The sequence below is a fragment of the Dasypus novemcinctus genome, chromosome 18 (genome assembly GCF_030445035.2).
Source record: "Dasypus novemcinctus isolate mDasNov1 chromosome 18, mDasNov1.1.hap2, whole genome shotgun sequence".
NCBI classification, from domain to species: Eukaryota; Metazoa; Chordata; class Mammalia; order Cingulata; family Dasypodidae; genus Dasypus; species Dasypus novemcinctus.
In genome coordinates this window covers 10,291,114-10,317,361 of record NC_080690.1, presented here as the reverse complement: position 1 = coordinate 10,317,361, position 26,248 = coordinate 10,291,114, and the positions used below count along the sequence as shown (strand labels likewise).

The following is a 26,248-nucleotide window of genomic DNA, read 5'->3' as shown; positions in this document are numbered from 1 at the left end:
AGAAAGACTTGATCTCAAACTGGGTCTGCTCCTTTCTAGACTGATTGGTTATTTTTTCTGCTTTTCAGTTATCAATATTTATAAAGTGGGGATGATAATGAGGTAGAGTGGAGTGATTAAAATAATTCAAATGAATTATAAATCATTTACCATTTTTTAAAAAATCATTTACCATTTTATTGTAATTTTTATCATCCCTTTGACAACTGGTGAGCACTCATTCTGCACCTGGCACTCTAGAGGCACTGCACAGAGACCCAGGCACTGCTTACAGGAGACGGGAGAGAAGCCCTGGCCACCCACACCTAGATGCAGACATAAAGCAAGAACAGTAACTGCCTCCCACAAGTTTTGATCCCATAGTCAAGTTTGCTGTGCAGGCATGTTCTTTCCCACACCTGGCCATTGGCTCTGGCCACCGCAGAGCCTGCTCACTCTAGATCAGTGGAAGTGGTACAGTCAATACTCTGGAACCAGTGGTGAAGTCAGACTAGACCCAAGGGTATCATTTGGGGATGCCTCGGTATTCCTAAACCATTTTTCCATTCTTATAAAAGAAAGTTTCCAAACTGGCCATCCCAAAAGTTCTACTTGGCCTCTTTCCTATGGTAAAGTTGACCATTGACAGCCAAGAAAATCCCCGCAGTTTTTCTTGGGAGTAGAGGAGCAGACTCAGGGTGAGTGTGCCCACCTAGGACAGGCAGAGAACCTGCTGTGGCAAGTGCCTTGTGTTTTCACACTAGCCCTTCTGCCTTAAATGTATGTGGGGCTTCTCTCTCGGCCTTGCCCCTGTGCACCCCCCTTGTCCCTGGAAATGTGCTGTAGCCTACACTTACCCTGTTGATCCAAAGTGAGGAAACTGAAGCCTGGAGGTGCAGACTCACTTGCCCCCCATTACACAGCGAGTTCTGATGGAAGTCAGGATGGAAAATAGCCAAACTGGCCATATTTGGCTACAAGTTTATCCTCTCTCCACCCTTCCAACCTCCTCTCCATGGCTTCTCATCTTAGGTCTTATTGTAAAAACCCAAACACAAATAAAGTCAAGGAATCCAAGGGGTTGTGAAGCATGGTGGTCCTTGCCTTTGGCCATTGTATAATCTTAACAGCAACCACGATGTTTGTGAAATACGCCTCTTAGGAGGCTTCTTTGTTCCCAATAGTGACCTGTGTACTTTTATACCCACATATTTATACGTTTATAGCTTTTTTTTTAAAGATTTATTTTTATTTATTTCTCTCCCCTCCCCCTCCCGCACCAGTTGTCTGTTCTCTGTGTGCATTCACTGTGTGTTCTTCTGTGTCTGCTTCTATTCTTGTCAGCGACCTGGGAATCTGTGTCTCTTTTGTTGTGTCATCTTGCTGCGTCAGCTCTCCGTGTGGGTGACGCCATTCCTGGGCAGGCTGGACTTTCTTTTGCACTGGGCGGCTCTCCTTATGGGGTGCACTCCTTGTGCGTGGGGCTCCCCTATGTGGGGGACACCCCTGTGTGGCACGGCACTCCTTGCGCACATCAGTACTGCGCATGGGCCAGCTCCACATGGGTCAAGCAGGTCCTGGGTTTGAACTGTGGACCCCCCCATGTGGTAGATGGATGCCCTATCCATTGAGCCAAGTCCACTTCCCTATATGTTTATAGCTTTTAAAGTTATCTGCCTGAAGCATCTGGGTGTGTGGCTTTTCACAGGTAACAAAAAGAAACTCAAGGAAAGTGTTTCAAGCCCAAGTCTTTCTGATTCTAAAACTGGCTGAGTCTTTAAGAACATGCAAAGGACCTACCTGGCAAAGTGCCAAACACAAAATAGATGCTCAGTAAAATATCCCAGATGCAGGCTTCTGACCTGAAAGCAAAGCAGCCCCATCTCAAACTCGAATTTTCAATATTAAACTATTTAGTATCTAGAAATCTACTTGAACCAGCTACGATTCCCATCTCCAAGTAGAATTTTTAAGTATATTTAAAATAAATCTTCACTATCTAGATATCTACTAGAACAATGATGCATAGTCTTCTAAAAAGTTGGCATATTGTTTTCAATCCTTCATTCCTTTTCTCCTACGTAGCTCCTTGCAGGGCTGGAGCTTTTTGTAGGACATCACCGTTGAACAGGCACTTAGCATATTTAAGTTGAATCCAAGGGAAGCAAATGTTGGGGAGATTCCTGAGGTAGCCCGTTTTCTCTTCAAGGAGGTAATCAAATTGAAAAGCAACTTCTGAAGTGCGGCCATTTGTAAATGAAGAAGAGGGATGAAAAAAGGTAACTGAAAAGAAACATCATGATGGGGCTCGATGAAGCCAAAGGAACTGGAAAAAGCAAATGGAAACTTCCATCTTGTTTGTAAATTTGTGAATAAATCTGTTAAAAAGAAATATTGGACTCATATTGGACTTGGAAGACAGGGAAAGGCCTTTTATTGCGTGCTTAGAAGTTTGAATACGCTTTCAGTTAGCTCTTCGTTATCTCAAATTAAATCTCAAATGGAGCTTGTGGTTCTGTGAATTAGTACTTGGGTCTTTCAAGGCCTGCCGCGGAGGTCATTCACAGCGCGGGGTGGCGACAGTGGCAGGTCCTGCCGCGGTGGGCACCGTATGGAAATGCCGTCCCCATGCCGCAGCTGTTTGCTGTGTGCAGCCGGGCGGCTGGGCAGGGGAGGGGTTTGATGATCCTGTCGTGGTGTAGCAGCTTGTGGGCACAAGAAAGTAAAAAACCCCACTCCATCCCTCCACCCCGCTGTGAAACGAGAGGCAACTGCCTCCCAAAGAGACGCCACCGCTGCGACTTGTCTGGGTGCCAGGGAAAGGGATGACAGTCACTGATCCTATCCTCCCAAACGGCTGCTAGAGATGTTCGTTCCTTTTGACCAGTGTTTACGAGGGGCCTGGCCTTGGCTGCAGGACACATCGTTTGGCAAAACAGATCTACCCCCGGGTCAGCGAGTTTCTAGAAATGTCTGCACGTATCTGCGTGCATGTGTACATTTAAGGATGGCTGAGCCCATGCAGGTAGGAAATGGTTGGGGATGTCCAGGGAATGCCTTGGACATGCTCTTTCCGGAAGGGAAAGTTGTGGCTGCTCCAAACTTTCCATTCTTCTTCATTGTAGTTCTCCAGCCTTCAAATTCAACATTTTGCTTTGTCATTTCCCATTACTTTATTTTACCTTCTGTTAATTGAAACCTTGAATAACGGTTAAATTTTTTTTCCAAATTTCCATTTGAGGTTTGAACAATCTTTAAAAACATATAAAATTAAAAACAACTTTTAATTTTTCCAACAGTCTACGCCTACACATAGACACATGGGATTTTTAATTACTTTTGCCAATGGGCAATTTTTACAATAATAAAATTATCAATGATGAAATTTTATTGACCCAAACGCGTGATTGGCTGATTGACTGGAGTTGCTTCTTTAAAGATTGGCCCATTGAATCTAGAACTCTCTTGTCATCATTCATTCTTTCATGCATTCATTCATACACTATTTTCTTTTCATCAGTACCTATGGAGCCCCTGTTATATGGCAGATAAGCAGAGTGGGTTAAGGTCCCAGGCACTTTGTGTACAAACCGAACAGGCCAGGTACAGGGAGGAAAAGACACATTTCTGGAGTTGTCCTGAGTGGTGCTGCAGGGACAATTGCCAGACATTGTATGTCCTCCCATGACCCACTGGATGGAACGTGGGAGAGTGTGGGCTATGGTGTGGACCACAGGCCATGGGGTGCAGCGATGCCCAGAGATGTACTCATCAGATGCAATGGATGTGTCATGATGATGGGGGAGAGTGTTACTGTGGGGGGAGTGGTGGGGTGGGGGCGGTGGGGGTGAATGGGGACCTCATATTTTTTGAATGTAATATTTTTTAAAAAATGAATAAATAAAATAAAATTTTAAAAAAAATTACAATTACCAAAGTGGGGGGAAAAAGACATTTCCATTAGAATTTGGGGTTGCTTTAGTTTGTGTGGATTGGTTGTTTTTGTTTCGAGTGGTGATAATGGCAGAGTTACCACAGGGGCAGTTGTGGGACCCCATAAGCCGAGGGCCATGTGCATTCTTTCTAACCTCCTTCAAACCCTACAGATTAGAGGGTTTGTTAGTCCCCTAACAACCCCACTTTACAGTTGAGGAAACTGAAGCTCAGGGAGGGCAAGCGAGTGTCCTAAGTTCACCATGCAAGCACAGGCGGGCTGTGGCTCCCTCCCGCACCGGCTCCGGGGCAGCCCCTGCTCACTGCAGGTCCTGCCTCCTGCCTGTGTTCTTAGCGGCTCAGGGGAACCCAGGGGATCTTCTCCTTCCTAATTAAGGGACAGCAAAGAAAGATGTCCTCTCAGCCCAGAGGAATTCCTGCTGCACCCCACCCACGACCCCCTCTGGTCCCCGCCAAGCCGGTCCGCATCATCCAGATGATCTTGATAGGAGTGAGGGGCAGAAAACAAATTTGTGTCTTACCAGGACAGGGATTTAGGGGACATGCTCCTGCTGGATTGGACCCTGTCTTCATCAGAAACTTTGCCGTTTTGTTCATCATGGGTCCCTTTGCATTCGTTTCGCTATTTTAAAATAGTCTACCAAAACATTTTAGCATATATTAAATATTGCTTGGTTTGTGGCACCCCCTGAAATCCTCTGCCCAAAGCGAGTGCCTCATAGCCTCACCCTCGTCCGGAGCTGCCAGGGGTGCAGGAGGTGAGCTGCTCTCTGCCTCAGTCTCCCCTTCTGTTTGAGAGGCAGGAGTCATCACAGTCATCATCGAGCACCCACTCTGGGCGAGACGTGGAGCTAAGTTTTTAGGTTCACTACTTCCATTCTGCTTTAGGACAAGCCGGCCGGGTTCCCTTGATCCCCCGCCCCACCCCTGCCTCATCTGACAGGTGGTGAAAGGGCAGCTAAGAGGTCATGGTAAGGGGCCCTGTCCGGGAGTTGCTCATGATCTCTTGGGTCACCAAACCACTGTCCTTCCAGGACCCCAGCCTGCCTTTCCGTGGGGGCTGCAGCAGATTTATCTGCCCTCTTCCGCCAGCTGCAGAACACATCAGCATCAACTGAAAGGGCGAAGGGGAGGATCGCTGAGCGGCTGGTCTTCTAGAATAACGAGAGTAGACATTTATTGAGCTGAGCTCTGTGCCAAGAGCTCTCACAAATGACCTCAGAGCAGCCTTTGGAGGGGAAGCATGATGGCCACCCCCACTTTACAGGTGAGGAGAGCAGGGTTCAGTGAGAGCAAGTCACTGAGCCCGTAACGGAGCTGGTGCTTGAACCCCATCTGTCTGGCTCCAGGGACAGATGTCTCATCTCAAAGGCCCCCCTGTGTTCCACGTTCCTCCTTGATGCGCCTCTGGCTCCCTTTTCTGGCAAATAGCCCCCAAGAACGGGAGGACCTGGGAGGATGAGTCTAAGAGAAGCGGGGGTGGGGGGGGGTGGGTGGGGGGAGGGCCAGATGGTTTGACCGAGCCAGTGTTGTTGTTTTCGGGCAAGGCCCCCTTGTTAGGAGCCAGCTGTATCAGAGGGAGGGGCTGGGCTCACGGAAGCAAACCCGGAGGCAGACAGCGGCAGTGCAAGTTGTCAGGTCATGAAGGGGAATTAGCGGCTGGGTGTCAATAGGTGCAAATTGCTGCAGGCATTGGCGACTGGGAGCCCTGGTGGCTCTATTAGCTCCTCGGGCCATGAGGCCTTAATGACACCCCTGCCAAGGATGCAAGAGGTAGCAAGTGACAATAGGGAAGCGGGATGCCAGCTAATCTAATTTGAACACCCCACTGGGGGCCCGGGGCCTGGGGATGCCAAGGCCTGGCTCCTGCTCCTTGTCAAAGCGGCAAAGGCAATGACAATGAAAGATCAGCCTCCTGGGAGAAAAGCCTAATGCAGGGGACAGGCTGGCCTGTGGGAGTCAAACAGGAAATCATTCCTGTGTGGGCGCGGGGTGGGGTGAGCAGGGAACTAGGGGGTGGGGGAGGAGAAGGGTTGGGACCAACATTTAGGCAACACCTGCCAGGTACAAGGCTCAGATAGCAGCACCGTCATCGTTTGCATCTCCCATTTATGGGTGTCGGCAATATGCCCGCAGTGCTCTGGGTACTTTTTTTTTTTTTTAAGATTTTTTATTTTTTATTTATTTCTCTCCCCTTCCCAGCTTCTCCCCCCACCCCTGAGTTGTCTGCTTTCTGTGTCTATTTGCTGTGTCATATACAGTGTCTGCTTGTATTCTTGTCAGCAGCACTGGGAATCTGTGTCTCTTTGTTGCGTCATCTTGCTGCATCAGCTCTCTGTGTGGGTGGCGCCATTCTTAGGCAGGCTGTACTTTCTTTTGCGCTGGGCGGCTCTCCTTAGGGTCACACTCTTTGCACGTGGGGCTCCCCTACACAGGGGACACCCCTGCATGGCGGGGCACTCCTTGCGCGCATCAGCGCTGCGCATGGGCCAGCTGCGCATGGGCCAGCTCCACATGGGTCAAGGAGGCCCTGAGTTTGAACCTTGGACCTCCCTTGTGATAGGCGGACACCCTGTCCATTGGGCCAAATTCTCTTCCCCTGAGTACTTTTAATTACCCTTAATATATACAGACTTGCAACTCCTACACTCTGGTTTATTGGACTTACCCAGCCAGCTAACATGGAGGTGAAGAAGGTCAACCACCACACCAGGGAGCCAAGAGTGCCTACAACTGAAAGCAGGAGAATTGCATCCACCATCCATGTGGAATCTAAGCCCCCTCTTGATATAGATATGGAGTGGACACAGCCATTCTAGGGTCCCAGGATGGAGTAATAGAGAATGGGTTAGAGTGGACTTACTGATATTCAGCAGCCATGGTGGCTGCTAGGGGTAGGGAGTGGAAGGAAGAGATATGATGTAGGGGCATTTTTGGGACTTGGAGTTGTCCTGGGTGGTGCTGCAGGGACAGTTACCGGCCATTGTATGTCCTCCCATGGCCCACTGGGTGGACTGTGGGAGAGTGTGGACCATTGACCATGAGGTGCAGTGGTGCTCAGAGATGTATTCACCAAATGCAATGAATGTCTCTTGATGATGGAGGAGGTTGTTGTTATGGGGGGAGGAGTGAGGTGAGGGGGGTGGGGGGTATATGGGGACCTCATCTTTTTTTAATGTAACATTAAAAAAATATAGACAAAAAAGTATATATATAATTGTATATAATAATTTAAGTAATCACGATATATCCTATTTCTGAAGAGCCTACTAAGTGCCAAGGGCTGTTAGGTACTTGCATAGTAGTAATAAACATAAGATGATCTTTCATGTATGTGCCAGACCCTGCACTAAGCCCTTCATTAATTATGATACTATATCGTGTGTCAATTATACACAAGGAACGGTAATGGCTGTTACAATATGATCTTTAAACCTCCAGCCCTACAAACTGGGTAGAAATACCATTTCTCTTTTACAGATGAGCGATCTGGGGCTTAGAGCTGGATTTGAAACCAAGCAATGGACGTGCTCAAGCCTCTCTCCCTTGGGCAGCATTTCCATATCCTACATGCTCTCTGTCACTTAGTCCCCAACAGAGATGCTGTTCTCCCCATTTCACAGATGAAGAAATCAAGGGAAGCGGACTTGGCCCAGTGGTTAGGACGTCCGTCTACCACATGGGAGGTCCGTGGTTCAAGCCCCGGGCCTCCTTGACCCGTGCGGAGCTGGCCCACGCACAGTGCTGATGCGCGCAAGGAGTGCCGTGCCACACAGGGGTGTCCCCCGCGTAGGGGAGCCCCACGCGCAAGGAGTGCGCCCCATAAGGAGAGCCGCCCAGCGCGAAGGAGGGAGCAGCCTGCCCAGGAATGGTGCCGCACACACAGAGAGCTGACACAACAAGATGACGCAACAAAAAGAAACACATATTCCCATGCTGTTGACAACAACAGAAGCAGACAAAGAAGAACACACAGCAAATAGACAAAAAGAACAGACAACTGGGGGGCGGGGGTGGGGAGAAATAAATAAAATAAATCTTTAAAAAAAAAAAAGAAATCAAGACCCATAGAGGTGAAGGAACTTGGCTAAGGGACAAAGCTAAGAATTGTAAATACGGGGTTGAATTCCTTATTTCTTCAGCTCTCTTTCCCCTGCTCCTAGGTCTGGTCTCAAAGGACAGAGGCTACTGCAAGGCTCTGGGCAGGCTCGGAGACGGTCTTGGAGCTTGATGGAGTCAGGGATGGGTTTGCTTCTGGAGAGAAGTGCAGAGGGCAAGTCCACTGCCATTCCACGTCAGGTCTCCCCTGACTCAAGTTAACGGCGCTCTCATGAAAAGTATGTGTAGCCGGAGAATGGAAATCCTGCAGGCTGAAAGCCTAGTCTGCAGCCCGCCTCCTGCAGCCAGTGACGGCACCCTGCCTGTTTTGTTTTGTGGATAAAGTTTTATTGGAACGCAGCTCAGCCTAATTGTTTACACGTTGGGGCCGCATTCCGGCTACAGCAGCAATGCTGTGTAGGTGCGACGGGGACCACCTGGCCCACCCAAAACATTTACTGTCTGGCCCTTTACAGAAAAAGTTTGCCAGACCTGGATCATGAAAACTTTCCAGAAGCCCAGCCTTCATTGATACCTCGGATAATTGGGACCAACAGGGGCACAAACTGAAAAAAAAACAAACCTGTCCCTGTGGATTTGCACTCAGGTTTCATTTAATCCCTCCAACAGTCTGGGAAACAGAGAGGTTGAGTTTAGCCCAAAGCCCCACAGCCACTCTTGGAACAAGAAGCCAAGTCCCGGTCCCAGACCCCTGCCTCCCCAGCATCTTCCTAATAAGCAAGACGGGTGGGTCCAGCCAGCCTCTCCGAGTGCCATCTGAGGGCACGGCAGGCAGAGGGGACGTGGCACGAGGTCTGGGGCTTGCTTCAGCGGTAGGAACGACAACCGAAGGAAAAGAAGAAGGGAAGGCATCAAGGAAGGAGGGCGACGAAGGAAGGGGGGAGGAGTGTCCACGTCTCAGTCACTCTTTAATCTGGGTAGTAGGTGTGTGGGGTTATTATATTATGTCCTCTCCTTTTGTGTGTGTTTAAAATTCTTCACATTAAGACAAATACGTATTTTAACGTCCAGTTGCTCTTTAGAAAATAGCGCATGGCTGAGTCTCTCTCGCTCAGAAAATGCTGTAGCCCCTGCGACTATTTTCATGGCTTCCAGAGAGGCTGAAAATTAGAGTAAACAAATTACCCATTACCAGGGAAGTCCCGTCCCCCGCCCAGCACATCCCCAATGTCTTCTTTCTTTCACCTCTAGGAGAGAGTCTCCAAGGTCACTAAATTAAGCCTTCAGACAATCGAAAAATTGAATCTCGGTACATCTATTTTCCTAACAAAATTTCTGCAGCCCCGATTGGGGCTGACAGGTGCGGCCGCACAGCCTTCTGGGCTGTTCAGGTCGATTTGGCCGAGTGGGACAGCATCAGCGTGTATTGGAGAGAACATCTGAGTGGCTCGGGGCCCCCTGGGAGGGAGAGCTCCTTACCTCCTTGCCATGGGAAATGACCGTGTCTGTCCCTCGCAGAGCATCCTCTTCCTCCGGGGCCCCATCCCCGCCCTCTGCAGCCGCCAGGTCAGGTGCCTCCTCTTCAATTATGTATCAAAAAGGCCACTGCAATCATTGCAAACATGTTTAGCCATTTTCTTTGGGGGGCACTAATGATGTAGCGGTGATCACAATCCTAGTGAGAGGAAGGGACAGGATGGGGTATTTTGAGAGTCAAGTCTGAGCGGAGGAGGGGCTTTCCTCGAGGCCCCCCAGGCCTCCAGCTCCCACAGCCTGGCTTTGGGAAGTACTTGGAGAAGTGGGGACCTCCCAGAATTTGGAGGCTGAGGACTGGGGGTCCTTTATTGTCCAGCTTCTCTCCAGCCTTCCTTCTGTCATCTGGAAGCTGTGCCTGAGCCAGCTGTTCCTTAGAAGAGAATAAATACACATGGGGGACCCCAGCCTCAAGAACCTCTATGATATCTTCCTGGGCATTCTGCTCGAAATAGCTGTCTTCATTTTAATGTGAAACTGATGTCTTAATTTGCTTAGCAGTGAGTAAAATGGGTGTTCGAGGAATTCACCCTGCGTTCATGCTGTAACTCTGAGTAGCCGACGGTGCCCCCCCCCCCCAGAATCCTCTGGTGCTTGTTCCCAGTTGTGACACTGGTGTCGTCGGCCTCCATAGTTAGCAGGTGTGCTGCATGCTCCTGAGGTGAAGCTTTCGGGCAGATCTCTCACCCTTTTTCTCCTTGGATTTTCCCTCTTCTATCAAACAGTGATCATAAAGCTATCTTCTTTGGTAGGGGGCTGAGAGGATTCGCCCTGGTCCATACTAGGTACTCAATAAATGTCAGCAAAAATACCACTTGTACTATCACAGCCAGCAGCTTTTAATGAACACCTGCTTGTAGCACTCAGAGCCGGGTCCTCGGATGGAACCTCCGAGAAAATGCCATAGGTGGGGGCTTGTGTGGCAGGGCCTAACATCCTTGGCCCCTCTGTAATCTTGTTTCCCAAACATCTCCCTGCTGTTTCTGTTGCCTTTTTTTCTCCTTTACCTAGATTCACCCACACATTCCTAGATCTTTGTAGTTGTAATATGCGGTGCCTAACAAATCACATCAGCACTTTAGTGGTTTAAGACCACAACCAAACTTTTATTATCTCACCGTTTCTGTGGGTCGGGAATGAGGGAGCTGCTGGGCTGGGTGGTTTTGGCTCTGGGTTTCTCAGGAGGCTGCAGCTGGATTGGGGCTTCCAGCATCTGAAGGCTTGACTGGGGCTGGAGGATATCACTTCCCCATGGGCGCCCTCACGGGGCTGCTGGCAGGAGGCTTCAGTTCCTCGGCAAGTGTGCTTGAGTGTCCTCCCAATATGGCAGCTGCAAGCTCAGAGAGAGGGCAAGGAGGAAGCCGCAGTGCCCTTCCTACCCCAGACTCGGCTGTCACATACTCTCACTGTAACTTGGGTGACATCTTACTCCTTGGATGCAAATCACTTAAAGACAGTCCATACTTATGGAGTGGGGAATTCGGCTCTACCTTTTTTTTTTAAAGGAGCTACCAGGGATTGAACCTAGGACTTCATGCACAGGGAGCAGGAGCTCCACCCCTGAGTTACATCCACTCCCCAGTGAGAGTTGGGTTTTCATTGGCTTGGTTTTTAGGAGGTATCAGGAGTCAAACCTAGGACCTCATACATGGGAAGCAGGCTCTCAACCACTTGAGTTCTACCTTTTGAAGGAAGGAATATGAAAGAACTTGTGGGCATATGTTAAACCACCACAGTCTGCAGCTTAGTCCTCTTTGGCTCTCCTTAACAATTGCTTGGCTTGGTGGTTCAGCCCTTGGCAAAGCAGGAAGTGTGGGACCATGCTCCATCCCTTCTGTCTGGACCGGCACAGTGCTCGCCTGGCTGGTGAGAAGCTGGGCCCCATGGTAGCCTCGCAGGAGTGGCTGTGATTGCAAAGCGGACTGACCCAAAAGAAGCAGTCTGTAGCAGTGGGATCAAAGAAGCCGGCAGGGAGGGGACCGTGAACTTCCTCAGCCATACCCCCCAGAGGTCTTCCAAAGACAGAGCACATCCATTTAGAATCATTAAAGCCGTGACTTTTGAACTCACTGATTTTATTTATTTGTGTTTCCCCCTGGAAGCCAGCAACTTTCCTTGAGGAATTGCTGCTCTTGGACAGTGTGGTCGTTTTCCACGAGCATCTTCACCTGACCGGTGGTGGGATGGAAAAAAGCAAACCCACCAGGGTCAGCGTGCTCTCTCCCATTTTACACTGAGACTCAACTCACACGCTTTCCCGCACCTGCTTCTTCCTCCCGGGTGGCTGTGATCCTCCCTTTTACTTAAAGACTTACCCATCTCCTTCCCCTCCCCTGCCTCTTAGTTCTCTTCCCATTCTGCTTTCTCTAAGGAAAGAAAGTGGGTGACGATACCTAGAACGTACAAGGAGGGCACGTGTTTGTCATAAGCCCGTTTGGTGGCTCACTCCCACGTCTGATTTCCCAGAGCCTCTCCTGTGTTTTGCTGGGGCGTGTGTGTAACCCTCTGGAACATTTGTAGGGTGCGTGGCATTTTCATAGCAATTTAGTGAACACTATTACTTCGATGTGTCCTCTGTGGAAGTGGGTATGATTATACTCATTTTGCAGATGAAAAGTCGAGGTTTAAGAGGGTTGAATAGTTGCCCAGGCACCCAGAACATTTCAGCTGAAGACTGAATCAAGGCACTTGCTTCGGCAGCACATATACTAAAATTGGAACGATGCAGAGAAGATGAGCATGGTCCCTGCGCAAGGGTGAGACGCAAATTCGTGAAGCGTTCCATATTTTTGAATGTACCACAGTAATGAAAGAAATTGTTGAAGTGGGAAATGTGGGGGATGTGGGGAGTGGGGCATATGGGAATCTTCTATATTTTTATGTAACATTTTGTGTGATGTATGTATCTTTTAAAAATAAAAACTAAATTTAAAAAAAATCTAAAAAAAAAAAGAGTGAATCAGGGAACAAATGAAGCCACAGGCAAATCAAAATGCTGCTTACACACATACCCTGGATTCCAACTTGCACAAATGCCTCATGTAGGGATGTTTGAGAAATTAGCAGGTTTATGGAGCCCAGTAAGACTGAAGATGCTGTGGTCTGGATATCAAAGGGATATGAGCCCTTTGCTCTTCCTATAAATCTGTTTCGTCTCTGCTGTGTTAACAGGGCCCGGGTGCTCTGCTGGCAAATGCCGAGAGGTCCAAAAGGCTGACGTGGAGCAGCATTCCCACTGAACGCTGCCCTGTGCTAAGTCTGCAGAATATTTAAATAAGGGATTCATTTATAAAGTGAGCTACAGGAAAGTTTCCAGGGTTGTTGTGCATGTGTCTCATAAATCGGCACAAATTGAATCTAGATTTCAGTGCCTGTCAGCTCCTAGGTAAACCAAAATTTATTGAGAGGTGTATAGGTTGCCATCCAAAGAAACATAATAAATGAGAAAAGTGTATCCTCAGGAGGTCTGTAAACAACGTATGAAGGTTGGCAGATATAACAAGGGTTCAGAAATGGAAAACCCCAGCGATTGCTGATTCGGAAGTACAGTCTACCTTGTGGCAATTAGAGACGGGGCTTCTTGGGAACCTTGTCCCATTCTTGAACATTCCACTGACTTCTTGGTAGACTAAGGATTGTGAATATTGCAGAGGGAATTTCTGCATGCAGTTGTGCCTAGAAGGAGATAACAAACCGTAAAGGATTGCTAACCTCAGGATTATGCATACATTAACCCATTAGCCTAGTTTATCGAGACACCCAAATATTATGCAGTATATGATATGAAGCATTCATTTTTATTATAATGACTATAATAATCATGCATGCATACCACATTAGCCTGAACCATCATAATGGCTGGTTTATTTATTGAGGGTCTACTATGGGCTAGACACTGTGCCAAGTATTTTACAAACTTTATTTTCACTACTTTCAAGTCCTTTTAGGGATTCTGAGAGGTTTTGTCAATGTGTCCATTCTACAGAGGAGGAAATAAAGCTCCAAAAATGAAGCCTTAGGACACTTAGCTAACAAGTAGCTTTGAATCCAGTTTATCTAATTTCAGAATCCTCTTTTTTTTTTTTTTTCATTTTCTAACATTGCCTCTCATTATTACGGTGGTCTTTCTATCTAAAAAAACAATTCTTATAATTTCTTTTTGCCTGGACAAGATTATTTTAATTATTTTAGCTTTTATTTATTTATTTTTAAAGCTACAGCTTTCAAAAATGATTTGCAAAACACCTTACCCCTACACATGAGATGGAAGGAATCCCCTTAAAGGGGACCAGCAACAGAAGATAACTTTAAAAGGGAGAAAACCTTTAAAATGAAAAATGCCCGGGTATATATTCATGAAGCACTTGTGTTTTGAAGAAAGAGAAGATGGAGTTATGTTGGAGAGGCTGTGACATCAAACCATCAGAGCAGTTAAGAATGCTCACACACACAAATTGACTATGGACCTTTCGGTAGTGCTCTTGGCTAGACTAATAATTATAACTGCATTGTATACAGGGAGGAACAGAGAAGTGACATGGCTTGTCTAAGAATGCACAGCATCCCCAAACTTATCCTGTCCTAGTTTGATCTCATGAAGAGGTAAGACAAACTGGAATAGAGTGAGAAAGTGAAGTTAAAAAAAAAAAAAAATGCAATACCAAAATACCACTAGCAGATCTTTACAGAAAAAAAAAAAAATCTCTTGGTCCTCTTTTACTGAGAAAAGAGGCAAAATCCGAAACTTAAATAATTTAACAAACTTAGTTTTAGTTTCTGACTTTTCATGAAGGTAACGACCTCAGTTGTATCCTCAGATATATTTGAGACTAATAATAAGAAAATATAAAATGATGTTACCACCTAAGCTGCCACTTCTTCAAAGCCTTGTTAATCTTGTTCCCTTCGATGTATTTCAACTCCAAAATACATGGTGACATGAAAATTGTGTATTCAGATTGTTCTATTGATTTGCTGAGAAAGTGACCTTGTATGCACGCAGGAAAATGAAGTGATCTATACCACCAGGCCTCTTCTTTGTGAGGGTTTAAGGAACAACAGTGGATAATTTTTATTTTTATATTTGTGACTTGGGCTTTACTCTTCCTTTGCATGGATGAGGGCGCTGACTGGTGACCCTGGAGGGCAGACCTCTTGCAGGATTTTGCAGGTGGGATCTATGCAAGGATGCCTGGCAGGGGCACACCTGATTGCTGAAACCTTGAGCTCCACTTGCAAAACCAATGGCCCGGTCAGGGGCAGGGGGCACTCTTTCTGATTTGGACAATGGTTTCTGTAATTTGCATCGGGGCACCCCACCACAGACCCAGTCTGCTGCTCTGGGATGAAGGAATCCCACTTTGGTATTTTCTGATGCCTCTGCCCCCTGCCATGATCAATAAGCCAGGCATGTACAGTAGTTTAGAAGGAAAGGGAATGTGTATTTATTGAGCTCCTGCGCTCACCACGGACTTGCAAATGCAGACCCTCATTTAAGGCACTCAACAACGCTTGAAGCAGGTTGCACGTACCCATTTGCCCAGCAAAAAATGTGAGTTGCAGGACACTAAAAAGCTGCTCGCCTAAGATCAGGCAGCTGGAGAGTAGCAAGAGATGAGGCTGGAACGCAGAATTTCTGATCTAAATTCAGATCTACTTAATTATTCTATACATTCGAAGCCCCTGTGGTTTGGTTTCCTAGTCACAGAACTGAGATGAAATAGAATTTCTTAGCTTAAGGAGCCAGGCAGTAGCTGGACCTTTGCCAAGATTCTCCCCTCCCTCCCCCACCGAGACAGGGGTCAGCAGAAAGAGATGAAAGATGGAAGGTGAAATGCAATAGAAGAGAGAAAGGTGGGAGTGGGGGTTGTTCTCCAGAACCTCGAAGCTACTTCTTCATCCCACACAATAGAAACCAGAGTCCAGATTATATTAACAAGAAGTTCCAGAATTGCAAATAGCACTTTGCTGCATAGGGAGGGGGAAGAAGAAGAAGGAGAAAAAAAAAAAAAACAGCAGGAGGAAACTTAAAAAATGGTTAGCTGTATGTAAATGGCTTTTTATTATAACTGCTAGGCTGAACCAGAAGACTCGAGATGTGTAAAATGTCACTTGCTCTTATCACGGTTCATGGAGATTACCTTTCAACGCGAGTTTCATTTTCATTTCTTCCAACACTTGGAGAAGTGAACGAGGCAGTGACTCCTTTATTTCCTAATCCTCGCCAGCAACTTGCTTCTTCCTCTGTGTTTTGTGTCATTTTGTATGATATTGCATCAAGGCAATTCACGGCAGCGGTTGAACCAAAAGCAATTTAAGTCAAAAATGGACAAATATGGATGTCATTTATAAGGCTTGTTCAAAGGCCTTTGACATCACTCAAAGACTGAGCGCTTCTCAAGAGTGAGACACTTTTTTTCCCTCAGCAATGCAAGATTGGAGATTTAATATGACTGCTTAGTGAGCCATCTCCGTGGTTCTTGCCTAGAAACCATTTCTTGGTGAAGAGAGTATTTTGTGTTATATACCAAGAAAGAGAAAGAAAGAGAAAGGGAAAGAGAAAGAGAAAAACACTGAGCAACTGAAAATCTAAATGAATCCCCAAGGTTTATTTATTGTTTTGATATGATTATTTAGAACAGGTGTATGCACCACACCCTTAACTGTATGTGAGCACAATGTTACAAGGATCACATTTGTTTTAGTTAAATTTTATAATCACTCTGCATGCAAATATCCATAAATGTTAAAGGCAGTTGTTATTATTCCCAATTTACAGATAAGGAAACTGAGTCTCAAAGACATGCTCCATAGCACAAAACTCACGAGTGGGAGAACGCCTTCCATGTGACTCCAAAGGTCTTTTTACTTTTTACAGCATCGACTCTTCTCATTTTGAGAGAAACACTGGTAAAATTAGAAGCCAGGAGTCCTGTTTTGGCCGTGTGCTTTTTTTCTGTGGCTAGGGTTCTGGAGAATGCTGGTGGCTTGGGAATTTCCTTGTCCAAGTCTGTCAGGCTGTGCTTTAGAAGGTAGATTTCCATTTTTTTTGTGGGATTTCAAGAAACTGAGAAAAGCAATGAGAGAGCAGTGTTAGGCTCTGCCTTGGCCGTTCCCAGGAAGCAAAGCCAAGTGTGGCTAGGAGAGGCAGGCTGGTCCCGTTGCATTGCAGAGCTGACAGAAACCCAGGGGCTGGATCAGGGCTGCACTTGGTCAAGAGAGGCCAGAAATGGCCTTCAAACCTCAGAGGGTTAAGGAGCTGGGCTCTGCAGAAAAGGAAACTTTAGTGGTTCCTATGGATTGATTCTTAGAGAAACTCAAGACACAACTGTCTTAAAATGTCAAGGCTTTATAAATACACACTCACAAAGTATTTTCTTTGGGTGCGGAGAAACATAGAAGAGTGAAAAAAGCCAATACCAGAAGGTCGCATGCTGTATGATTCCATTTATGTATAAGAATATAATATTCTGGAAGCAGCACAATTATACAGATTTGATGTTGAAGAGGGGGCTAAGCAAGGGAGAGACATGGATGTGGCTCTAAAAGGGCAACTTGAAGGAACCTGGTGTGGGATATTCTGTATTTTCACTGCATCAATATCAATTTCCTGGTTGTGATATATTTTGGGAGATGTTACCATTAGAGAAAACTCTTGTTCTTAGTTTTCTGAGCTCTTGTTCTTACTTTACAGATGAAGTTATCATGAGGATTAGTTGAGGAAAGGCCAAAGGCCTAATACATAGTAAGTAAGGACTCAGTACATCTTGGGTCAGCTAATTCAACAGTCCTGTAAAACTGATGCAAAGGTCCTCATGGCTGTGCGGTAAGCTTGTAATGAAAAGGCATGATGGGTGGCCTGGTCCCGCTAGGAAGGGAGGCTTACTACTTAGAGTTTTTACAGAGTCATTCGTCCAGTTTCATTGTTCACATCAGCATTCAGCAGGGATACTGCCCATATCCCAACAACCATTGGTCAGTCTTGAAGCTCAAGATCTTCCTCAGTGCTTCTTCATCTGCATTATGCCTGCTGGTCACCTTGGTCCTCGAGATCATGTTAAATGCAGATTCTGGTTCATTAGGTTCAGGTAGGGCCTGAGATTCTGTGTTTCTAACACACTAACGAGCTCCCAGGTGGGGGCAGTGTTGCTGGTCCACACTTTGAGTAGCAAGAGTCTAGACCAGTGTTTCTCAACAGAGGCAGTCCTGCTGGCTAGGGGCCTTGTGAAAATCTGTGGAGGCATCTTTGGTGGCCTCTGGCATTTAGTTGGTGGAGTCATGGATCTGTCCTGTGATGTGTACCATCCAGAGCATATTAGTCAGCTAAAGGGGTGCTGATGCAAAATACCAGAAATTGGTTGGTTTTTATAAAGGGTATTTATTTGGGGTAGGAGCTTACAAATACCAGGCCATAAGGCATAAGTTACTTCCCTCACCAAAGGCTATTTTCACATGTTGGAGCAAGATGGCTGCCAATGACTGTGAGGGCTCAGGCATCCTGGGTTCCTCCCTTCCAGGGTCTTGCTTCTCTCTGGGTTCAAGGTTCCTTCCTTTCCAGGGCTTGCTTCTTCCTGGGCTCAGGGTTCCTCTCTTCCTGGGGCTGGCTTCTCTTTCCTCTGTGAGCTTACTTCGCAGGGCTCCAGCTTAAGGCTTCAGTATCAAACTCTAACATCAAAAACTCCGACATCAAAAACCCTCAGCTCTGTCCTTTGCCATGCCTTTTATCTGTGAGTCCACACCCACCTAGGGGTGGGGACACAACACCCTAATGACATGGCCCAATCAAAGCCCCAATTATAACTCAATCATGCACAGGTACAGACCAGATTACAAACATAATTCCAATATCTATTTTTGGAATTCATAACCATATCAAACTGCTACACAGTGTTACAAAGAATTGTCTGCAACCTGGTAGCACACATATGTCTCACTGGACATTCGTTGTAGTAAAAAAATCTGTTTGTAATTATTTGTACCCAGAACTCGCTCTGCTTTACACAGAAACACAATGTATATAGAGTCTCCCAAAATGCAAAGACCTTCTAAACCAAGGGATGATTGTACCATATTCTGTTCAAAACTATACTATGGTTTGATCACCATTTTGGAAAATCATGCAGCAACCCTCATAGTAGGTGAGTCACTAGAATGTATGATTTGTCTGCTTTTGCAGCTATTGTATTCATAGTGATCATGCAGTGGTGGATTAGAATCCCTACCCACCAGCTCATAGAACCCATTTTGCCCATTTCTTCCCAATTTTACATTCAATAATGTCATTTTGGTAGCTTGAGACCGACCACAGTGGGAATATTTAAGCCATGGAAATCAGCAAATGCTACCAATAAGGGTGTTTTTTCCTCCTTCTTCATTCCAGAGAACTGGTATACCAGCACACTACTCTGTATATGTATGTAAATATGTGTATGTACATGAATATGTATATGTACGTGAATATGTATATGTAAATGTATATATACACACACGCAACCCTTATTTCAAAATGCCAAATATGAAAAGAAAATATCAACAAAATCCTGACAATTCCTGTCTTGTTTCTTGACTCTAAACCTACAGGTAGGTGCAAACAGTTAATTATTTCATGATGTGCTTCTGCCATACTCTTATCCAAGCAGTTACCTTTTGAAAACCATATTATTATGTTATCAATTTTTCATCTCCTTTATTTTATGGTTAGGGCATTATATTAATGTTTTATTAAGTATGTGTGTGGGTAGGTTATGTTATTCGTGAATTTCATTTCAGAACCTTGTTAATAAGTGGTTATAAAATATTTGTTTTAAAAAGAGAGTCTTGGATTACAGGACTTGAGTAGTGTTGATCTAATTAACTGCTGGGCAGGGCTGGAGACATGGAGGAGATGAGGCTCTTCTCTTGGGGAGGAGAGATGTAAGAATCACACTGTAAAGTCAATTCTTCAGCAGCAGCTCCTCTTCAAGGTGCCCGGCAGGTCGGAGCTGACATCGGTGTCCATTCGGATGTGTGTTTGGAAGTGGGATTCCGGGGAGCACCAATTGTGTCTCATGAAATAAGCCAGGGATAGTTCATTCTAAACAGATTCAGCACCCAGAAATTAAGGAGGGGATGGAGAGAGCCAAAGCTAGAAATGAGTTCCAAGATGATTGGAAAAGATGTACATAAAATATAAGGGGGGGATGAAGAAATATTGACTCCACAAGAAAGGAAGAAATGTGGAATTCAAACCAGAGTTAGAAAAACACGTGCATCTGTGCTTGTGCACACACACACGCATGCACACACACACACATTCCCCCCTCCCCTGCCCCCATAGGATTGTCAGGCAGGGAGGCAGTTTTCAATTGCATTGGCTCCTTCGTCGTAGTCTTTGGTTAGGAGCTACAGTGCTGCAAACATCGCGCTAACATTTGGGCCCTTGCTTTTGGCAGCACTCCTCTTTATAATTTTTTTTTTCTTTTTGCATCATAGAAATGTTTCCATAAATAGTGCATTTAATGGAGTGTGTTACTTTATTACTGTCAGCTACCACAACAGTAGAGAAAAATTCAATAAACCCAAAAGCTGACTTCAGAACATCAGAAGGGTCTCAATTCCAGATCCATCATGAACTTGTAGCTTTGGGCAATGTAACATTTCTCTCTGTTTGCTCACCTGTGAAATTCTTACCTTTTAGGGCCAGGGGAAGCCACCCAGTTCAGTGTCTGGTGGAAAGTCAATGTCCAGCCAAATTTAGGGGATGGTTATTAATTTGGTGGCTGTTCAGTTTGGCTTACAAAACTACACATTCCTCCTTCCATTGCTAAGGTGTGAACATCCAGCTCAGGGGATGAGAAAACTGTTAGATTTACCTAAGCTTTGGGCATTAGCAGCCTCTGCAAGCAACAAACTCACGATGGAAATGTGGTTCTTTGCCACAGAAAAACTGAAAATCACTTGCTCAAGCCGAGCGGGGATCCAGTGTAAGGGAGGAAGTAAAAATTAAAAGGCATAAATATGTGAGCAAGTTAGCAAATCAAAGCAATCGAGGAGGAAAATAATTCATTCTCTCTCCCTGGCTCTGCATGGATATAAATGTTATATCATTAAATAAGTCCCAATACACAGGCAACCAGCATAACTGTTGCATCAAGTATTTAGCCAGAGCCAAGAGCAATTTAAAACAATTTTTTTTTTGTAAGTTTGATTTACTAACCTTCAATGCAATCCCTAATTTTAGAGATTGGCTTATATTTTTAATTTGTTTTCTCTGAAGCACTGGGTCCTTGCTAGTGTTTCAGCTGTCCACTCAGTTCCTAATGGCAGAGCAACACTGAAAAGCATAATTACATTTCCTAATTATGTGCAATTAGGCAAAACCCAGATGATGTATTCAACGTGCTCTCAGAATAGCCAGAGGTCAAGGACTGTTGGAATTCAGTAACAATTTTATAAATAAACCGGTGCGTTATTTAATGCTGGGATCCAAGGTGGTGCTGGGTGCCTTGCAGACCAGTGCAATGGGTGAAATATAGAGCATTCATTTACTTAGCCAAGTAAAACTATAATTGATTCTCCACCTCTTTACCCTCCCCTCTTTTTTAAAACCAGCGTTCAGATTTGCTATTCTTAGCCCAAGAGACGCCCTCTAAACTCAGAACCATAAAGTTCTGCTTACTGACAGTCTAAGTGATATTTATTTTTTCCAAGCTTAATCCTTTTGAAACATGGAGAAATAAATACATCCTCTTATCTACCATATGCCTGGGACAGGAAATAAATTCTTATTTTCCTGCGGTGTGGTACCAATGGGCTACAATGAATAATTTGGGCAGTCTCGCTGAAGATAATAGGGAAGCCTTCTCTATTACCAGCGATAATTATGAATCTCATAATAGAAAACATCCCGAGCCCTAACATCAATCAGGGAAGATAAACAATGGGAAATGATAGGTATACAAAAGGGAAAACGGCAACGGCACACGTGGAGGGAGAGACCGCGGATTTCTGACGGGGTTATAAATCATAGAGTCAAATCATTTCTGTGCAATTAATATCCTCAAATTAAAACATAAGAAATATTTTACAGACTTTTAAGCTGGGCGACCAGCTGCCTTACAGGATTTATCCAGCACTGCCAAGCCATCCTTCTCGAAGGCTCTGGTGTAGTCCTGGCTGGAGTTGGCCGGAGCGCTGGCTAATGATATCACCCTGTGAGCTGACCCGACGACCTCATTCCCACAGCCAGGGCCCATACAGCAGGGAGGCCAGAGCTGGTGGTGGCTGACCTTCAGGTCCTCTGGCCTCAACAGAACAACAAAGACCAGCCTAGAGAGGCAGGAAATCTAACTTCCTTTGCCAGCCTCAAAGACGATCTCTAGCCAGGCAGACCAGCCAGTGAAGCGCTTGGCAAGGCTACAGACAGATGGAAAATCTTCATTCCAAAGGACCTTGCGTCCCCTCTTATTAGCCCTGCATTCAAGCACTTTCTTCCTATCCTGCTGCCTTTTTAAACATGTACTAACGTACTTCGAAGGACAGTCTGTTTTTAAAAAACGGGAATCCTGTCATAACAGCAGGAGAGCACTATCTATTAGCCTGCTATTACCGCTCAAAATGAAATTTAAGACTGTGCAGTTAATTTTTTTGCCTCATCAAGCGCAAAAACCAACAGAAGTTTCTAGCTGTCCCCATATCCATCTGGTCGTAGAAATCCACAGACCTTGGCCCCTTCCTATATGAATTCAAATGGAATCTTTCCATTCTAACCTCTACTTAGAAGTGGTCCAGAGATTTGAGTCAGTCGTCAAATATGTCCTAGAAGTCACAAAAAATATGTTCCATGGGTTTTGTTTTATAGGCTTAATATAATATTTTATAAAATACATATTTTTAAGGAAATATATAATTTTTCCCCCAAAGCAGGAATTTTCCATGCCATGTAATTTGCTAAATGTGGCTTTGCTGTGTCATAGCCCAAAATTCATAGTCAGCCTCCACAAGGCAAAAATAACTCCAAGCTATGATTAAGTAAGTAATCTACAAGGTAACTAATATTCCTGGAAGTGGCCTTCCAGACACTTATTTTAAAAGACAAAATGATTGAAGGTTGAGCTGTGTGATCCTGTATTATTTTAACAGAATTGTGGGGAATCAAGAAGTGCCCTTATAACGTGGCATATCTGAACCATTAGGGCATGGGGCAGTATGTATTCTCTATGTATGCTTTAATGAGCATCTTAGCCATTTTCCCCATTTAAGGTAAATGGGTTGATGCCTCAATGTGTCACTGGTTTTTCCCATAAAATAATTCATTTGGAATGGACATCCTAGTCCAGTCTTTACCAATTCTGAAGTCACAGTCTATGCAGGGTGGAGGGACAAAGCATGCAGAGTAGTAAAAACATGAGTTTTGGAATTAGACAACATATGGTTTGAACTCAGTTGGTTGCCAGGAGTTGTGGACTTTCGGAATTTTTTTAAAAATTCCATTTTGAAATAAAATTAGGCTTAAAGAAAAGTCAAAAAATGATTAAAAAAAAATAATGCAGATTGTCTTACCCAGCTTCCCAAATGCTAACATCTTATATAATCCAGGAACATATGCGTAACTAAACTAATACTTTAACCTACACTCATAATTTGGATCTCACCAATTTCTCCACTATTGTCCTTTTACTGTTCTGGGACCTAATCCTGGGTACATGTTACATTTAGTTATCAATTTTCCCCAGTTTTCCTCCAGTCTGTGACAGTTTCTCCGTCTATTTGTTTTTTGAAACCTGTTTCTTTTGAAGAGTCCTGGTCAATTTTTTAATAGAATGCCCTCCATTTGAGTTCGTCTGATGTTTTCTCCTGACTCAAAGGAGGTTATATATTTTTGGCATCAAAATAAAAATGTGATTTACCTGTCAAGAGGGTATGTATTAATAATATCGAAATGCCTTTTTACACTGGCGGTATTAACCATGGCCACGTGGTTAAGGTGGCCTCTGCTGCGTTTATCCCCTGTAAAAATACTATTTTTCCCTTTGCAATTAATAAATATTTGGGAGGAGGTACTTTGAGACTATTTCTTCTCAAATTTTCATCCACTCATCTTACCATCCATCGGTGGATTTGACCTGTGGTGTTCTAATGTTGATTTTCAATTTCCCTGATGCTGTTTACATTTACTCATTGGAATTCTTCGGTATGGAAGAGATGCCTCTCCTTATATATTTATTTACTCATTTTTTTTCCATTTATATCAGTATAGACTCATTAATACAATAATATCATTATGTATTTTCTTGCTCACATTGTTTCAGCTTTGACCATGGGGGAGTTCTTTGAGGTTGACTCCTGTGCCCTTTCAATCTGCCCCATCTTTTTTTTTTTTCTTTTTAAGCTCTTCTTTACTGTTTGGCACCATAATATGCATAGGCTTATCTTGTAACTACCCTGCCCCAGTCCTGGAAATAACAATTTACCACTTCTTTAAGGAGCCTGGGTCCTTTTATTGGAGAATGATGTTTAGGAACCAAGACCTGGGTGCTGGTGTCCTTATTGCTACTGGGTTATTATTGTTTTCAGGACCTCTCAATGGACAAAGCTTGGAAATATGTGCATGTACTAAATCAGTCATACACACATCTCTTGTCTCTCTCTCTCTCTCCCATTCTCTTTCTATATATATGTACCTTATTTCACTCCAACACCATTGGGTTCATTCTTGCCTCTTTTAACTTCAGTTTTCTTCCCTAAAGTAGAAATCATAGCTAACTTTTAGAGTTTAGGGAAGATCCGGTATATTATAAAAATGGTAGATTTTAAAAACAAGAAAAGAATAGAAAATAGTTGTTCCCTCCATTGCATCCACATGAATTCTATATGATATTGCAAATTCTCCAATTAAGAGGTGGAGTCTTTTTCCCCATTACTTAAATTTGGTTCACCGTGTGACTTCCTGTTGGCCAGCGGGACATTGTTGAACATGATGCAAGTAGAGACATGAAAAGCCTTTGGCTGTTGGGGCTCACTCTTGCTATTTGGAACCCTGAGACCATGACACGAAGGAGCCCGCTCTAGCCTCCTGGAGGATGAAAAGCTACGTGAAAGAGAACCACCTACCAGATAGTCCACGAAACACCAGACACATGAGTGATCTGAGTCATCCTAGAGTCATCCAGCCACCAGCCAACCACCAGCCGACCCCAGTAGCATGAGCGAGCCCAGCAGAGAACAGCCAGTACAGCCTACTCCAGGGGAAGGGCCCAGCCCAGCCACAGATTTATGAACTAAGAATACGGTCACTGTCTTAAGTCACCAAGTTCTACTCTGGTTTCTTATGCCGTCAATGCCAATGAACAGAGAAGGGTTCGGGTTAATGTGTGGAAAACAAGCAGCACGGTGTCATTTACAAAGTGGGCTCTCAATAAGTGCTGGTTTTAGTTGTTCCTATTTTTGAGTTATGCCCCCAAAGGATTCCTGTGTGTCCCGCCCCCATACCTTCCCAGCCAATCTAACTAAATGAACTGTATTTTGCTAAGTATTAGAACCACTCATTTGGATGAGCTCAGCTCCTTTAGAAAGAACCGTTGTTAAAGGCTCTGAGTATTTATCACCTCACTCTAACACAGAGCAGGGCTCAGTAGATACAAGACCTTAGATGGAGTGAACGCTGTGAAAACTGGGGAATGGAAAGTCCTTTATCTGGTGTTGCCTAAGGGTATGGGGAGCCTGGCCTGGAATAGAGAGAGAAGAGGGTATAAGAGTAGGAAAGCATAAGAGCATCTATCTAAGCAGACCAAATTTAGCCTAATTAACAGATTTGCCTAGGGCTGACCCTGAAGCAGAAAGTGACGCCTAGACCAGTTTGCTCTCTTCTACCAATAAGGTAATGATGAGATTGAACCACAACTTCTCAATCTCCTAGAAGAGATTCCTAAAATAGATGGGAGTTAGACAACGAAACCTCTGTGTTCCTTACCTCCCCGAAGAATCTGTAATTCCTTAATGACCTGATGCATCTATTTAGCACAGGTTTAATTCTTGCAAACAAGTCAGTCCACATCTGTTCTGCTAGTTGTGATCATATTTCCACTTAGTGGCAAAGGTGCTAAGAATCATTTGCTGAAATGACTCACAGAGACACAGCTGCCACGCGCCGCAGTTAGACAGGGGCCACCATGTTGCAGTGGGCCTGGGCACCAGGAATCAGAGGTAGCACTCTTGGGAGAGTTGCCCAGAGTCCACTTGGCATCCCACGGAGGACATCACCATATGGCAGCTCACAGCTAATGGGGTGGCTCAATGTTAGAGGCCATTGCAAACCTCTGTTACCACTGGAACAATTGTCCATGAGCATTTTTTCACAGAGTCACCCCCTCCTAAGAACTGTGAAATCAAACAAAGTCATCGTAAACCAACAACCTAAGTTTGAGATGGGCCTTTCCTGGCAAACTTTGGTTTTTCTCCTACATTTGATAACAAAATCCAGTAAGTTCATTTCTCTCCCCAGACCAGAATTCTAATCTTGAAGCAGTGAGCAAAAGAGGAGGTTTGCACTGTTTCTACCAACCTCAAGGGACCCTATGGAAAATAGAGTGGGAACTTGACTTTCCTTCTATAGAAGTTTTCAGTACTAATTTCCGTGTGTGTGTGAAAATACCAAATAAAGTAATACCCAAACAAACAAAAAAAGAGGAAGAAAGAAGGGAAGAAATGAACAATCAATAGTTAGCCAATGTTCCATCACTTAAGA

General features: G+C 44.8%; 1 protein-coding gene and 1 non-coding gene across 2 annotated transcripts in view; both read left to right on the top strand.

The window, feature by feature from the left end:
- WWOX (WW domain containing oxidoreductase) overlaps positions 1 to 26,248 on the top strand; it is a 995,490-nt gene that overhangs the window by 643,245 nt on the left and 325,997 nt on the right. The gene's annotated exons all lie outside the window — the stretch shown is intronic.
- On the top strand, positions 12,214 to 12,316 carry LOC111760283 (U6 spliceosomal RNA). The gene has a single exon (XR_002794025.1). It is a non-coding gene; the product is annotated as a U6 spliceosomal RNA (small nuclear RNA).